The sequence below is a fragment of the Mustela nivalis genome, assembly GCF_964662115.1.
Source record: "Mustela nivalis genome assembly, chromosome: 10".
NCBI classification, from domain to species: domain Eukaryota; kingdom Metazoa; phylum Chordata; class Mammalia; order Carnivora; family Mustelidae; genus Mustela; species Mustela nivalis.
Window position 1 is genome coordinate 68,009,954 of NC_139029.1, and position 15,145 is coordinate 68,025,098.

At 41.3% G+C, this 15,145-nt stretch overlaps 1 long non-coding RNA gene across 1 annotated transcript; it reads left to right on the forward strand.

Moving 5' to 3' along the window:
* The first annotated feature begins 225 nt into the window (after positions 1-225).
* LOC309843031 lies at positions 226-12,063 on the forward strand. The gene is made up of 4 exons (XR_014299909.1): positions 226-1,453; positions 1,535-1,602; positions 9,461-9,512; positions 11,873-12,063. It is a non-coding gene; the product is annotated as an uncharacterized lncRNA (long non-coding RNA).
* The last annotated feature ends 3,082 nt before the right edge of the window (positions 12,064-15,145 follow it).

Consider the following 15,145-nt stretch of genomic DNA (forward strand, 5'->3'; position numbering starts at 1 on the left):
CAGGCTCTCTGCTCAGTGTGAGCCTGCTTCCCCCTCTCTCTCTGCCTGCCTCTCTGCCTACTTGTGATCTCTCTCTCTGTCAAATAAATAAATAAAACCTTTTAAAAAAAAAAGACAACAAACAACAAACCAATGCCTCTCTTACAATTCAAACACAGCATTTGTTCTAACGTCATACTCGACACTGACAAATCTTCTCATCTTCCTTATCACCTAGGACTTAAAGGCTTCAGCTAATTTAGGAAACAATCTGGTGACCTAAAAGAATTTTCTCAGGAACGCCACCAGGACAAATTGGCAATGCCATAATTCTTCAAACAGCCAACCAACTTAAATGAGAAAAGCACACATCTTCCATTAAGATTCAGATTTTGTGGAATATCACTCTTTAAGCATCAAAATAGAAACGGCTAACCAAAACCATGTCAAAATCGTAAGACAGAGGAGAGAAGCAACACAGATTCCAGAAGCCCTTGTGTCTGTTCCAGATGGCACACTTTCAGTCTGAAAATTCATTAACAGATCGGCAGTGTTGTTTTTTGCATTTTGTTTCATTTTTAATACCCCGCACAGGTGGCTTGATTTGTCTGTCCACAAAGGGATTACAACCACTGAGTCAGAAAAGAACGCAGCCTTGAATGCATCGCCCATGCCACCTGCCTGGCAGCTTCCAGAAAGAGAGAGCATCAGGTCAGAGGTTCGGGGAAATTTGAGATTTGCAAAGGGCCGCTGCAAGAGGGAAATGGCTCCTGCACCTTCCTATGGCCCCGAATGCTGCCAGCTGGCTTGGGCACTCCCAGCATGGAGGAAGCCCAACCGGTCTTTCCTATTTTCCATGACACAGTTGTTGGCTTAATCCTCCTTTTGGAGTGCCTAATCCTCAGTTAACCACTAGTTGAGGACCTCGCTCCCACCTGGAATGGGGAGGCAACCAAAGCACACAACTTGATACAGTTCAAGGCAGCCAGGGACTGATCTAAGAAAGCTAGTTTTATAGCAGAAAAAAGTCCACATCTATGCAAAGATGTCCAAATAACCTAATGTTTCTATTACCTGCCTATATACTTACATGTGTGTGGAAACCTTAGAATGCAGGAAGCCATTTTTACTACGGGAGTCAAGAAGGAAAAAAGCTCGGCAGCACAGGTTGACCAGTGTAAACTGCGCTATTGATGAAAGTGTCAGAAGGGCCTTTCCTGAATGGCTCACTTCACCGGACCTGGGACACTCAGGTACCAGCTGATGCCCCAACATCAAACGCGGGAGCCAGAACATGGCAGGAAGCAGATGGTGTCATATTTCCTGGGTCTCGCTGTCCAGTTGAGTTCAGCGCCTGCCAAGTGCAAAATGAAACGTCTCTCCTTTCACAGAGCCCCACACACACGGCAAGCTGGGGTGGTGGCTGTGGCGGCAACGGCAAGTTCAGGGGAAAGCAGGAGCCCCGGAGGCACAGGTGCATTCTGATCGAAGATGGGGAGGGCTCAGGGTGGAACTGGCAGCAGGAGGTCACTCTCTCTTTTCATCCGTTTATCAGACAGAGCAGAGTGGTTTGCAAGTCAGATGCTGAGAGAGGCGATGGAAATTCAGTCACAGCAGAAAAAGGTAAACAGCCGGGCGAACTCTTGAGTGTCCAGATGGACAGTCGGGTCACAGGTCATCAAATCAGTCACACAGTGCCACATAAAGCAGCAGGCTGGCACTAACAGGGAAGACCCACCTGGCAGGCTGGTAGACAGGCATGCAGAACAGGCACAGCTACCTGAGATGAGTCCGGGTGTGGAGGTGGGAGAGAAGGGCAGAAAGGGGCTCCTCTCCAAACCCTACTGGCCACGCCGCATTAGCAGCACTTTGCAAGAGAAAATATATAGTCCTCCTGAGTTATATCATGAATATTTACTGAGCAGCAGCTTCTATAGAAAGACAGAGGCTCCATACACACACACACATACACACACACTCAGCTTCTATTTTATATATATAATGTGTGTCTTGCTCATTAGCCCTGCTATGCACAGATAATTAGTTAGCTGTCCCCAGCCATGATCAAGGGTCCTATTCTGAGACCTATATGTGTTGTTGGGTAGAGAGAAAGAAAACTTACAGTGCCGCAGGCAGAAAAGTGGATTGGAAGCCTTAAGGGGTTAGCAGGATGATAATGGGAATTCACCTCACTGAGGGGGGTGGGGTGAAGCACATGGCAGAGAGGAAAACACCTGAACTTCAGAGGCTGTGGAATCAGCTTTACAGCTTTACAAGGTTCCATAGCCTTGGATAGCCGACTCCACCTTTCTGAGACTGGGTGTTCCTATTTATAACATAAAGAGGGTCTGTACCATGAGGAGTTGTATTTCCTGGACTCCTGGTGCAAACCACTCAGAGAATGACAATTCTTTCTTTCTTTTTGTCTTTCTTTTACGATTGGAGCAACATCTTTATTTTCGTTATTTTTTTAAATATTTTCCATTTCTTTTTATTATTATTAACATATAATATATGATTTGTTTCAGGGGTACAGGTCTGTGACTCATTAGTGTTACACAATTCACAGCACTCACCATAGCACATACCCTCCCCAATGTCCATCACCCTCCCACCCCCCACCTTCCAGCAACCCTCAGTTTTTGTTTCCTGAGAGTAAGAGTCTCTTATGGTTTGTCTCTGTCTCTGGTTTTGTCCTGTTTCATTTTTTTCCTCTCTTCCCCCATGATCCTTTACCTTGTTTCTCAAATTCCACATATCAGCGAGATCATATGATAATTGTCTTTCTTTGATCTACTTTTTTCGTTTAGCATTAATACCCTCTAGCTCCATCCACGTCTTTGCAAATGGCAAGATTTCATTTTTCATGGCTGCATAATGTTCCTCTGTGTGTGCGTGTGTGTGTGTGTGCATGCATGTATGTGCACACATGTATACCACATCTTCTTTATTCATTTATCTGCTGATGGGCATCTAGGCTCTTTCCGTTGTTTGGCTATTGTAGATGTCACTGGTATAAACATTGGGGTGCATGTGCTCCTTCAGATCATTACATTTATATCTACATTACATCTATATCTACTGGTATAAATACCCAGTAGTGCAATTCCTGGGTCACAGGGTAGTTCTATTTTCAACTTTTTGAGTAACCTCCACACTGTTTTCCAGAGTGGTTGCACCAGCTTGCATTCCCACCAACAGTGTAGGCGGGTTCCCCTTTTTCTGCATCCTTGCCAGCATCTGTTTTTTCCTGACTTGTTAATTTTAGCCATTCTGACTGCTGTGAGGTGGTATCTCATTGTGTTTTTGATTTGTATTTCTCTGATGCTGAGTGATGTTGAGCACTTTTTCATGTGTCTATTGGCCATTTGGGAGAATGACAGTTATTTCTTAAAATTTAACACAAGGTGAGTCCTAACCTGGAACCAGAACTGGCTAGCTCGGGACACCTTCTGTGGCAGATGCTACAAGGTCAACTGAAGTCACTTAAGGAGAAGGAGAGCATGTATTGGCTCATTTACTAGTGAATCTAGGGGTACAGTTGACTTTAAGTAAAGGCTTCTACTGATATCACCAGGGCTGTCCCCATTCTTTCATTTCTTTGTTCTCCCTCTCGTTAGGTGCCAACATCTTTCTGTCCCTAAACTGTTGATTTCTTTCATAAGACTAAGAAACCCAGGCTTATGTTGTCCTTACTTCCTGGTACCTCGGCCATTTCTGACCAGTGCATCTTCACCCTCGACCACTTTGCTGCGTGAGACCCAGGAACAGTTCTGGAAATGTCCTGGCCCTGCAGGTTGGTGGTCTTGCTCCACCCAACCCTCCCTAACTATTTAGCTCCATTGTGGATAGCAGGGATCTGCTGATTCGAAAACCTTGCCCCAAACCTGTAGCATGTAGGCCAAGCCCTAACACCTTGCTCCCTCCAATCAGCCCCACCCTGCGCCATGATTCAGAAGAGCTGGCATGGCTCTTTAGATGTGGCTCTGCAGCTTTCCACTGAAAAACGCAGCATCCCTGGTCTACTGGCTTTGTGCCTTTCTTTTTTCCTGAATGATCTCCTTTCCCTCTCCGTCCCCAAAATTTCTAGATGCTGATAATCTAGAATCTAGGCTCCCTGTTCCCTTTCTCTGCCCCATACTTCCTCTGCCAAATCCTCGCAACAGGGTCTTCTTTTCTCCCACGGAATGGTCATTATGTCAGTGGTCACCCACAGTCCTATGTGCCAATTGTCTACTGCCTTAAAAACTTCAGCATCCAAGACATCTGGTGCCTGTCCTCTATGGTGGGAGTTTGAGACTACCATGTTACTTGTATGCAAAAGACCATCCATTCATAACTTAAAAAAAAAAAAATAGAGGAAACTTTACTCTTTAGAAGGCCTCTTTCTCCATGAAGCCCCAAGGGTAATGAAGCACATACCAAAGCAATCTTTAGGCCTATAGAGAAAAAGGAGGGCTGCTGATAAGGACTAGTAACTTGAGTTACTAGAGTTGAGCTCTATTAGAGTTGAGCTCTATTTCCCTCTATTTCAATTCTAATAGAGTTGAGCTCTATTTCCCCCTTTTCTGTTTTGCTAGCCAGACCAGAGGCGTAAGAGGAATTAATGTTTAACAAGTTGAATAACTAATTGTCTGCTAATGAGTCCCCCTTTAGGCTCTTACTGAAGTGGGTGTCATCTGTAAATGCAGTGTTTTGTGCAGGCTTGAAGGCCTCTAATGACACACCATAAATATTCTTAGAGAAATTAAAAGATGCAGTAGCCCTGATCTCTTTTTGGCTTCTTGAAGACTCATCAGGGTCCTGTTCCCATGGCATGCGTGGTCTTCCTGGGTAATAATGAGACCCAGACTTCAGACTATCCATAGAATCTACATCCTGTTCAGAAAGTGAGTACCCACTTCAGCTTTGGCCCCAGATGTACACTACCTGAAGGCATAAGCAGGGGGAATGCACAGGAGGTGATAGAAAGAGTTCTCCTGGGTTATCACTGAGAACACCTAAGTCTTGGTTTCTCTTCTGCCATCAGCCGTTGAGAAAACTTGAGGCAAATTGCATACCTTCCCTGATCCACAGATTTCTCATCAATATGATTAGGAAATTGGGACAAATCATGGTCTCAACAAGCTAATTTTGTAGTTGTGCAAATGGACAAGCATACGAATATTAAAATGCAATAGAAGTTTAAACCACATGTTGTATCTGTAATTCATAACAGAAATGACAATGAGCTATTAGGACAGAGGACCATGTCTTTGTTAGGTCTATTCCCAATACACATAACCTGGCACATAAAATGTGCTTATAAAGTATGAATTGAATGGGTGAACAGACAGACAGATGGACAGTTGGACTGATGGTTGGATGGATGAATGGATGGATGGATAGATGGATGGATGAATGAATATATGGACTGATGGAGGGATGGATAAAGTGTGGATAGATGCATGATTAGATGTGGGAATGGAGAATTTGAGAAATGGGTGGAGGGACAGATGGATAGATGTAGATAGATAAGCAGATGAAGGCTGGGTGGACAGGTGTGAAGAAATGTACACATATTTAGATAACTGAGCACAATTAAGTAATATGCTGGGCAGAGAGAAACTGAAGATAAGAACTTCATTGTCTCAAGGACCACGTGTAACCTATGTGGGTCTTTAAGGCACTTCTGAAGTTCCCGCTAAAGTCGGCAGAAGTGAATTGTGTGCGTCAATAGTAAAACTTTTGCTCATAGTGAATTGAGAGGTATGACAAACCCTACAATGAAAGGCTTCATATAAATATTTCCGTTATAGGAAGTCTAGGCACAGGTTCCTATTTATGCTTCTGCCTCATGGTCACAGTCCTCTCTCAACTTTCCAAAAGCCTGAGATGAGTACATTCAAAGTCATCCTGTTAGATACAATGTGACTTTGGAGTTCACTTAAATAGCCTCTCTCTATACAATTCGTTTTTACATGAAGACCAATTGATCAGGTAGGCCCTGAAAAGCACACTGGGCTTTGACTCAAGGTACCACACTCATTCATTTGTTCAGTCAAACATTATTAAATGTTTCAACAAATAAGAACCAAACCCCTCCTATTGCCGGGCACTGCGTTAGAGAACATTGGGGGAAGGGAGAATACAATGGTGGGCAGGGTATTCTCATCCTGCACCCAAGGCTTTTCCTCTGCTGTTAATTCACAGCACACTTTCATCTCCCCATCTCTTCCATCCTGGCTTTCCACAGAGAGACCGAATGTAGAGAGAAAGGTGATTAGCCACCTCCAATTCTCTTTCCTTACTTCCGAGAGGCATTTCCCTCACCTGTGCTTTTTAAAGACACTAATGCGCACACACAGCTCAGCTTTTTCCAGACCTGTTCCAGTCCCCATTACCTCTCCTCCCCTCCCATAGTTTGGAAAGTCTACGTACCTTAATTATGTAGCCCCCCTGACAGACACTAGCTCAGCACCATGCTGAGCGAGTTAATGTTCCCGGGCATTGCTACCCTCCCACTTCTTGCCCAATGACTTTTCTTCCAGGTGAACTGAATGGATTGGCTCTTAATGTGCAGTTTCCCTGAAATCTCACACCACTGTGGGTCCCTATCATGTCACACTGTAGTGACAGTAGTAGCTAGCTTGAAACATAAGCTTTATGGATCCCTAGCCTAATGATGAGCCAGGCTATACAATCCTTTGGAACTTACCAGGGACTTGGCTGTAACAAAGATAGAGCAGAAGTTAAGAATATCTTAATATCCAAAAGCTCAGAGGATTTCTTCTAAAGCTGTGTTGTTTACCCACTTAATGCCATTGGTGATTCAAAATCAATGTAATACAAGCATTCACTAGAAACATACTAAATGCCCAACAGGATACGAGTTGGGACTGTGACACCTTCACTAATAAGGGATGACAGCAAACAAGCCATACAACAGTGGAGGATTTTGAGAGACTCTCGCCCCTAATGTGTATGGCAGTCCCTGCTTGCAGAGGGTGCTGCGCTATTATTAGCATGGGAGAACCAAAGGACAATAAAGATCATTCCAAGCCATTCTTCCAGACGAGTAACCTAGAATAATACTGCTCAGCTGAGAGTTAAAAGGGGAGCTTGCAAGATCTTCTAGGGACATTCCACCCAGGAGTTTAATCTGCTGATAATTGCTAGCGAGATTAGCCTTAGGAAGAGGAGAAAGTACTCATCTTCTATGTGGGGACCAAAATATCCACTCATTGATTGTTACCCTCTGTGTCCCTTTCCCTCTCCTTAAATTAGCAAAATATGCATTCAAAACCAAGCATGTTGGGACTCAGTGGGCCTCTAAGATGTCAGCCATTCCCTCAGGCTGAACCCTTTTCCTGCAGAAATCCGATAGCTGGTTCCTCTCTTCAACTCTCGCTTACTCATGGAAGCCTTCCCAAAATGCCCTCTGTTAAGAGTCGCCTCTGTCACTCTTGGTCTGTTGTGCTTGTCTTTGTAGCATGTAGCCTACTTTCAGCTGCTTGTTTATTATCTGTCTCCCCAATTAAGAGGTAAATTTCAAGAAGGCAGATACTTTTTCTGTATTGTTCAGCACTAATTCCGGGGACCAGGCAGTGGCTGGCACACACTGGATGTCTGATAAATATTAGTTGAACGAATCAGTAGGTTTTATTTTTATTATGAATTAGCCCATCAGCTCCCTTTCTTCTGGAGAAGAACACCAAAGTAGGAGCCAGGAGAAGAAAAATATAAGACTGACTCTGCTATTAACTGGGTACATGTTTCTGACAAAGAGGATGAAATTTTCTTGGCCTCAGTTTTCTCCTCTGTAAAATAAAGGCCCATGACGGGGGAGAAGTCTGTCTTTTCCATTCATCAGATTTCCAAGAGGAAGGGTTTTTATTTTTTTTTTCTCTAATGCTCCTGGTCCCCTGCACCAACCCCTTGGTGGCAGAGTGGCATGGATAATGGGTGAGGTACGCAGAGACGCCCGGCATGGCCAGCTCACCCATTCCCCCTACTATGAATTGACTGACCCTGGAAAGGCACGCATTCTCATCTGCTCATTAGCACGCAGTAACCTTTGAAATTAAATACCTGCTCCTCTTGGGGGAGAGGGAGGGTTACAGTGGTCCAGTGTTACCTGTCCTGAAGGCCGAGCTCTGGACAATGTTGCGTAGTAAATCTATTGTACCTCATGCCTAGATGGCATTCTCCAGCTCACCCTCTATCAGAAATAGAATGATATTTTGATCTTCATTTAGCTATTCTTTTGTTTATCTCAATCGGTTCAGAACTCTGGTGGGGAAAAGAAAGCTATTACATACTAACCTGCTTATAAAAGAAAATAAAAAGATATAGCTAAAGTCTCTTCCATGGCACTGACTATAAATATATACATTATATTTTTCTGGGAAATATATAGATTAATAAAGTATGGATATGTGTTTCTCAATATGGACATATATATGAATACCCTCTTTCTTCCAAGAAGTACAAGGTGTTTAGTATAAAATATGTATTTATAAGTCGAAGATATATATATTTTCTAGAAGTATATATACACATATGTACATGGATGTTCACATATGTATATATGATATATACATATATATAATATGTATATCATACACACATACTCCAGAGAGAGGAGAGAAGGCATTGTAAATCATGTGTGTACGTGTGCATTTCTCTCCCTACATAAGTAGGGAAAAATGGTTACAAAATTTGGGAGTAAGGAGGGTATGTGTTTTGGTGAGTGCTGTGAAGTGTGTAAACCTGGTGATTCACAGACCTGTACCCCTGGGGATAAAAATATATGTTTATAAAAAATAAAAAATTTTAAAAAAAATTGGGGAGTAAGTTTTTAGAATGGTAGGAATTGACCTAAAAAAGAAAGAACTGGGTTAGCATGGGTGGTCATACAAAATAACTGAGTCATACCAAAGTGTTGTAAGAGACAGGTGAGTTAAAATTTCAAGAGAACTCAGTATGTAAACTCTACTCCTACGCCCTACCCCCACCCCACACTGTCCCTAGATGACTCCATTAAAGTCAGCCCTATGATTCTGAAGCATAATTAAAAGAAGAGAAAACTCAGGTGGGTCATTAGAGGAACCGTAATGATAGGTATGGTGCGGACAATCTTGGAGAGGGGTTGGAGGTGAGGAAGTGATGCAGAGAAGGCCCAGAGGCTATGTCAGTGCCTCAGACAAAGACAGCCCTTGTCCCTGCATTTGATGTCACATCCATCTTGACCCACTTGCAAAAGGTCCAAAGAAAATAAAATTAAATGCATATTTCTTTCATTCTGAGTTGTACAAGTTTTCACACTTGAACATTTCTGCAATTGGGGTATGTCTTACAATTGATGGTTCATCCTAATTTAACCCTTGACAATTTTTCTTTCTCAGTGCTATATTCTATTATGGTACATCACACAACTGCTGGAGTCTTAGATTGGGTGAAACACAGTAGTTCATGCTCAGTTTTCTATAATCCATTAGAGGGAAATGAGCCAGAAATGTGGTTTGGAGTAAGATGTGCTTTGCTCAGCAAAGGTAAGTTGAAACACATGCTCTGTATTCCACTTGTCAAGTATAAGCAAGAACAGCCTTTCCCCAGTGCAGTTTGGAAACAAGCATTGAGAGCCCATAATCCTTCTTTGCAAAAGTCCCATTTTATAGAACTTTTTTTTTTTCAAAATAATAAACCCATAAAAGTTTGTGCACAGAGGCATATTTTAGACTTCACTTATATTAAATGAAAACACCACAAAATATTCAAAAAATAAGGGATTTTATTGTTAAAAATAAGAACATGCCCACAGTGGAATATTATGCAGTCATCAAAAGTGACTGTTTTAGGGGCACGTGGCTGGTTTAGTTGGGAGAGCATGCTGTCTTCATCCAGGGTTGTAAGTTCCAGCTCTATGTTGGGTGTAGAGACACTTAAGGAGGAAAAAAAAGTGCATGGCCAATAGTTATTGATGTGCAAAATGCTATTAAAATCATGTTAAGTAGGAAATAGTATACAAACTTCATATTAATGTTTTCTAATTTGGGGACTATTCTACATGCATAGAAAAAAAATGGTTTATAAAATGCAGCAAAGTGCTAACAAGTCTTACCTCTCTTGCTAGAGAATATTCGCTGATTTCACTTCTATATACCTTCTTTCATTTCCCCAAACCTTTATAACAAGCATGGATTACTTTTATGGCTAGAAGCAACTTTTCTCCTCTCCAAAGGCCATTTGTTTTTTCCCCAAGTTCCTTTTTCTCCTAATAAGTCAAAAATGACCTGCTTTTGGCCACAAACTAGATATTCCTGAAAGTTATAACCATTCTCTCAGAACAGGGAACCAAGGACCTAAAAAAAATGCCCCTGATGCTAGATGACAAATCATGTTGGTCAAAGCAGGCTGCTCAGGTTTCCTGGGCATACAAATCCAGAAATAAATTGCTGACTATTCACTTTCCAAGGATCTATACCCTGAGGAGGCCCCATCCCTTCCTGGGAAATGACCTCTGGATTTCTCATAAAGGAAGATGATGACCAGAGCTAGGAGTGGGGCTTACAAACCTCTCCTTTATTACGTCTCTATTTGCCCTTGGCCTACCCGTAGGCCCAGAGGAAATTTCATGGTCCCCACTCTCTAAAGAGCGGATGGGGAGAAGAGGGCAGAGTGCACAGAAGGGAAAATGTGGAGCCTGCTAAAGAATTTTGCCCAAGGGAGATTAATAAAGTTTCACACAGACATCTCAGAAGATGAAAGTTCTTGTCAGTGGGGAGGAAGATCAAGAGATTCAAAGTCAAAACCAAGAGCAGGTGATAGCAAACTGGAAAAGGCTTCATGCACCACAATTAGGTAATAGAGCATTCCTTGCATTTACCTATGGAAATTTAGTATATAGAAAAGAGGAGGACTTTTCTCAGTATAGCTATGAAAAGTGAAACAAGATAAGCCAAAGCAACGTTGTAATGGTGGAAAGGCCACCGCTAACCTGCTTTCATTCACAGGCTGTGATTCTGAAATGTGGCTTTAGAAAATTAAGCAGAACGAGATTTTCATTCCTCTTTAATTAAAAGTTTCAGTCATTTTCCAACTCTGACTCTTTCATAAATGATCTACAAATACATCTTTTATCCCTTCTCCGCCCTGTAATTGCCAGTGACTGAGCTGGACTGAGAAGAGGGAAGTCAGGACACCTAGGGGTTGGGCCACACATTTGCATTTCTTAAAAGCCCCTGAGGTGATTCTAGGGTGTTGCCAGGTTTGTGAAGCCTGACCTGGGTGATCCCTGACTAAGCCATAAGCAGGGAGAGGAATCAAACACTTAGCATAGAAAAAGGTAAACATAATTTTATTATTCGTGTACAGGTTTCCTTTGGATCAAAGAAAGAAAGAAAAATTAAAGTTTGAATGCCAAATTATACACTACTTTTACACTCATCTTTCCATTTAAAGCTCAGTAAAATGCTGTGGGAAAAAAAAGCAGAGGAAGCTTTCTCTTTTTTTCCTCTTTCATTCTCTCTATTTTTTCCATAAATTGTATTTTTCATTTCAAGATCTGTAACTGAGGCTCAGAGCTGTTGAATGACTTGCCTAAGGTCGCAGGGCTAGAAAGTGTGGAGAGCTCCTGGGCTCTGAGGTCCATGCTTTTCACTCATGTGTGAACCATGGAAAATGCCCTTTTCATGGCCCATTCACTACCCTCGGTGAAGCCCAGTGCCTCCTTAATTACTGGCTCTCTTCTCATGACTCTTTCTGTAACTGAGCCAATGGGTTTTTTGTTTTGTTTTATTTTGTTTTGTTTTAGCATTTACTATTATGTTTCAATACAAATGAGCAATGATATGTTGAGAAAGTGAAAATCAATGCCACCGATTAAGAAAATGTCCTCTAATTTGCCTTCCAGACACTCGGCTTTAAAAGATGAATGGAGGAAAAAATCGGCATCTGGCTTGATTGCTTATGAAGAAAATCCCTCTAAGTATGAACACATCTTTGAAGCTGTCAAGATAATAATAATGTTAATATTGACTACACTTTTATTCTGCTAAGCATGTGAATTCCCTTAATCCTCACAGCAACACTACATGAGATAAATACTCTTCTTAAACCCATCTACATGTAAAGAAATCATGACATAAAGAGGTTAGGTAACTTACTCTAAGTCATAATTAGTTACTAATATTTGTCATAGATCCAAGGAGAGAGCTAATAAGCTATGCTACCCTCCATTGCTCTCTTGAAAGTACCTTACAAACCAGTGCTTATCAAAACTCCCTAAACTTCTAGCAAAAGGAAAAGTTCATTTCGATCGAAGTTTAAGTGTGTGATATTTTTATTTTTCATGACTTTGAAAACTGGTGAAAGTCATGCCTCCCTTGTTTGCTTGTTGTACTGCGTAAGAGCCTTCTCTGATCTCACTCAAGACTTGTGGTGGTTGCACCCTTGAAGGCCCTGTTACTGCACTTTGGCTCCACTTCCCATCTACCATCTACCTGTTCCCACATTGCACTGCAATCATTGGTGCATTTCTCCCCAACTACTCTGTAGATTTCTTCAGAGAGGGATTGTGCCTTTTCTTTCTACCCCCGCCCCGACTCTAATGCCTCTCTTTGTGCCCTACAGAGATAAGGAAGATGTAAATTCCAAGTCAAAAGATGGACATAGAACCTAGATAACCATGCACTATGTTTAAGGTTTTTAAACAAATTCTATAATCAAATCCCTGTAATGACAAGACAGTCTAATGTAGTAAAATATGCCCATATAGCCATTAAGTAAATTTGGGTTGGAGAACTTTGATGACTAACTAGGAGCAACTGACAAGAAAAAAATTAAGTCTTATACAAAACTATTAATAATTTCAGAGGTTGGGTAATTCTCTAAAGAGGAAACAAAGAAAATCATGGACTCTTCAATTAGTCTACTTTTTAAGTATTTCCCTCTAATGTAGTTCAAGTTTAGTTTTTTTATTCCTCAGCTTGTGTTTTTTAAAAAATGGGGATGTATTAAAAATTTCAATTGCTTATTTTTTTTTTAATTTTAATTCCAAGACTGTTAACACACCATGTTATATTATTTTCCTCTTTTCTGAGCTTTTCAGTCCCTAAGCACAGGAGTCTGACACTCACTTTTGACTATCTGCAGGTGATTCCTCTCTCCCTATCTCTCTCTCTCTCTCTTTTTATTTTCGCTCTCTCTGTCTTTGTTTCCATTTCTCTTTAGTCATTAAATAGGACTTCTGTTTAATGGACCATTCTCTTATAAAACAGGAACTTGAGTTCTACTGTAAGAACTTTTTTAAAGATAGCTGTGTAACTCTGTTTTCTTATGAGAAAGAAAACATGACCAGAAGTCTTTGTATCTTAGAAAATGTTTTCAGCTTTCAATAAAGTTTAGCCAAAGACTAGTCTTAGTCTCTTAGCTAGAAGTCTACATCTCTGAACCAAATGAAAGGAAAAAGAATGTGAACCTCTGTGTATGTTGTAATGAGTTTAGTTGGGGAGCCAGGGCCAGTGTACAATTTGTGGGGCCCAGGACAGAAGGAAAATACAGGGCCCCTTGTTCCAAAGTGGAAAGAATTTCAAGTTGGTGACAGTGGAGCATTCAACCAAACATGGGATACTTCTAAGGCTGATGTCCTGTACAGCTGCATAGGTGACATGTCCATGAAGCTGATCTATGAAGAGCTTTATCTGGTAGGGGCACCTGGCAGTCAGAGCAGGAAAAATGCAGGGGTGGCTAGAAAGGTCTGATGATGAGTTACTGTCTCAGAGTCTAGACAAGTCACCAGCTGCTGGTGGTGACTGAGTTTAAGTGTTTTTAGAAATAGAAGAGTGTAGACATGATAGATGAAGAAAAGAAAGATAGAAGATTAACATGTGACTATATGCCTTGCCAGCCAACATTCATCCAGAAATCATACCTGGAGACCACAGTGTCAATTCTTATTCAATAACATCTCTTTCTTTTAATCAAAACTGATAATAGCCACGGTTGGTCAACTACATTCAACAGTAAGAACTTCCCTAAAGAGTAGGTATGCTATAAAAACGTTGATGTGAAAGAGCCTTAGAGATTTGAAAGCCAAAGGAAATACTATGGAGACCTAAAGGATTTTTTGACTTTTAACTAAGCATGGTTCTTTCTACTTTAGCCTATTAATTGGTTGAGCAAAAGAAACAATATGCCTTATAATGCCTGCCTCATCTCCCTTAGAGAGACCTTGTGATGATCACTTGCAGTAATACTTGCCTTGGGGCCTTATAAACTATAACGACTTGGGCAGTGTCATTCAGTAGAGCAAGTTCTAGAGGCAGAATGCAAAGACTTGCATATACCAGCAACTCCATAACTTACCACCAGTGACCTTGAAGCAACTCTAATCTCCCTGAGCCTCAGTTTCCTCTCCTGTACAATAGAGATAACAGCTTTCTGTTTAAGTCAAAGTAGGATAATGTGTAAAGATAATCCTGTACAATGTTTTTATTAAACTGTAAAGTGTTGCACACATTTAAGCCATTTTCATAATAAGAACTTGGCACCGTCAAGGTCACCTCTGAAGCTAAAGAATTGAAGCTCAGAGACATAAAACTCCAATCTCTCAGAGATTAACAACAGAAAATGAAATTGTATTTCAACCTTATGTAAGGAAAGATCTATGCCCATGATCACAGAGGTAAATGGCAACATAAATAAAGCATTTCCTTGAGCGTTTTTGTTTATCCCCCTGTTTGAGCCATAGGGTCATCTACATTTTATCCGCAGTAATACACACAGAAAGGTAAGGAAACTGTAGGTGGGAAAGGTGGCCAACCAGTGGTTTTTCTCATGGTGTCTCACATAAACTAGACCTTGTCAAGCAGAATAAGCAAATTTTTTCTGCCTCCTTCCAAATAAATTGAGCTTCAATCCCCAGAAGTGTTTTTATACATAGTATTTACCCTCAAGGAAATTTTAAGTCCTCTGTCCAACTTCCTACCTTTCCAGCCCCAACTCCCCCTTCACTGCATCACTCATCAACCCTCCCTTGGCACCCACCTTCAGCCATTAGTAGGAAGTAGCATGAAATAGGCTGAGAACAAAATGAAGCACTGTCAGGGGTTGGAGACTTAATGGGAAAAGCAAAGAAACTGCAAATCAATAAGAATGACATGATAAGATGTGTATGGAATGGATT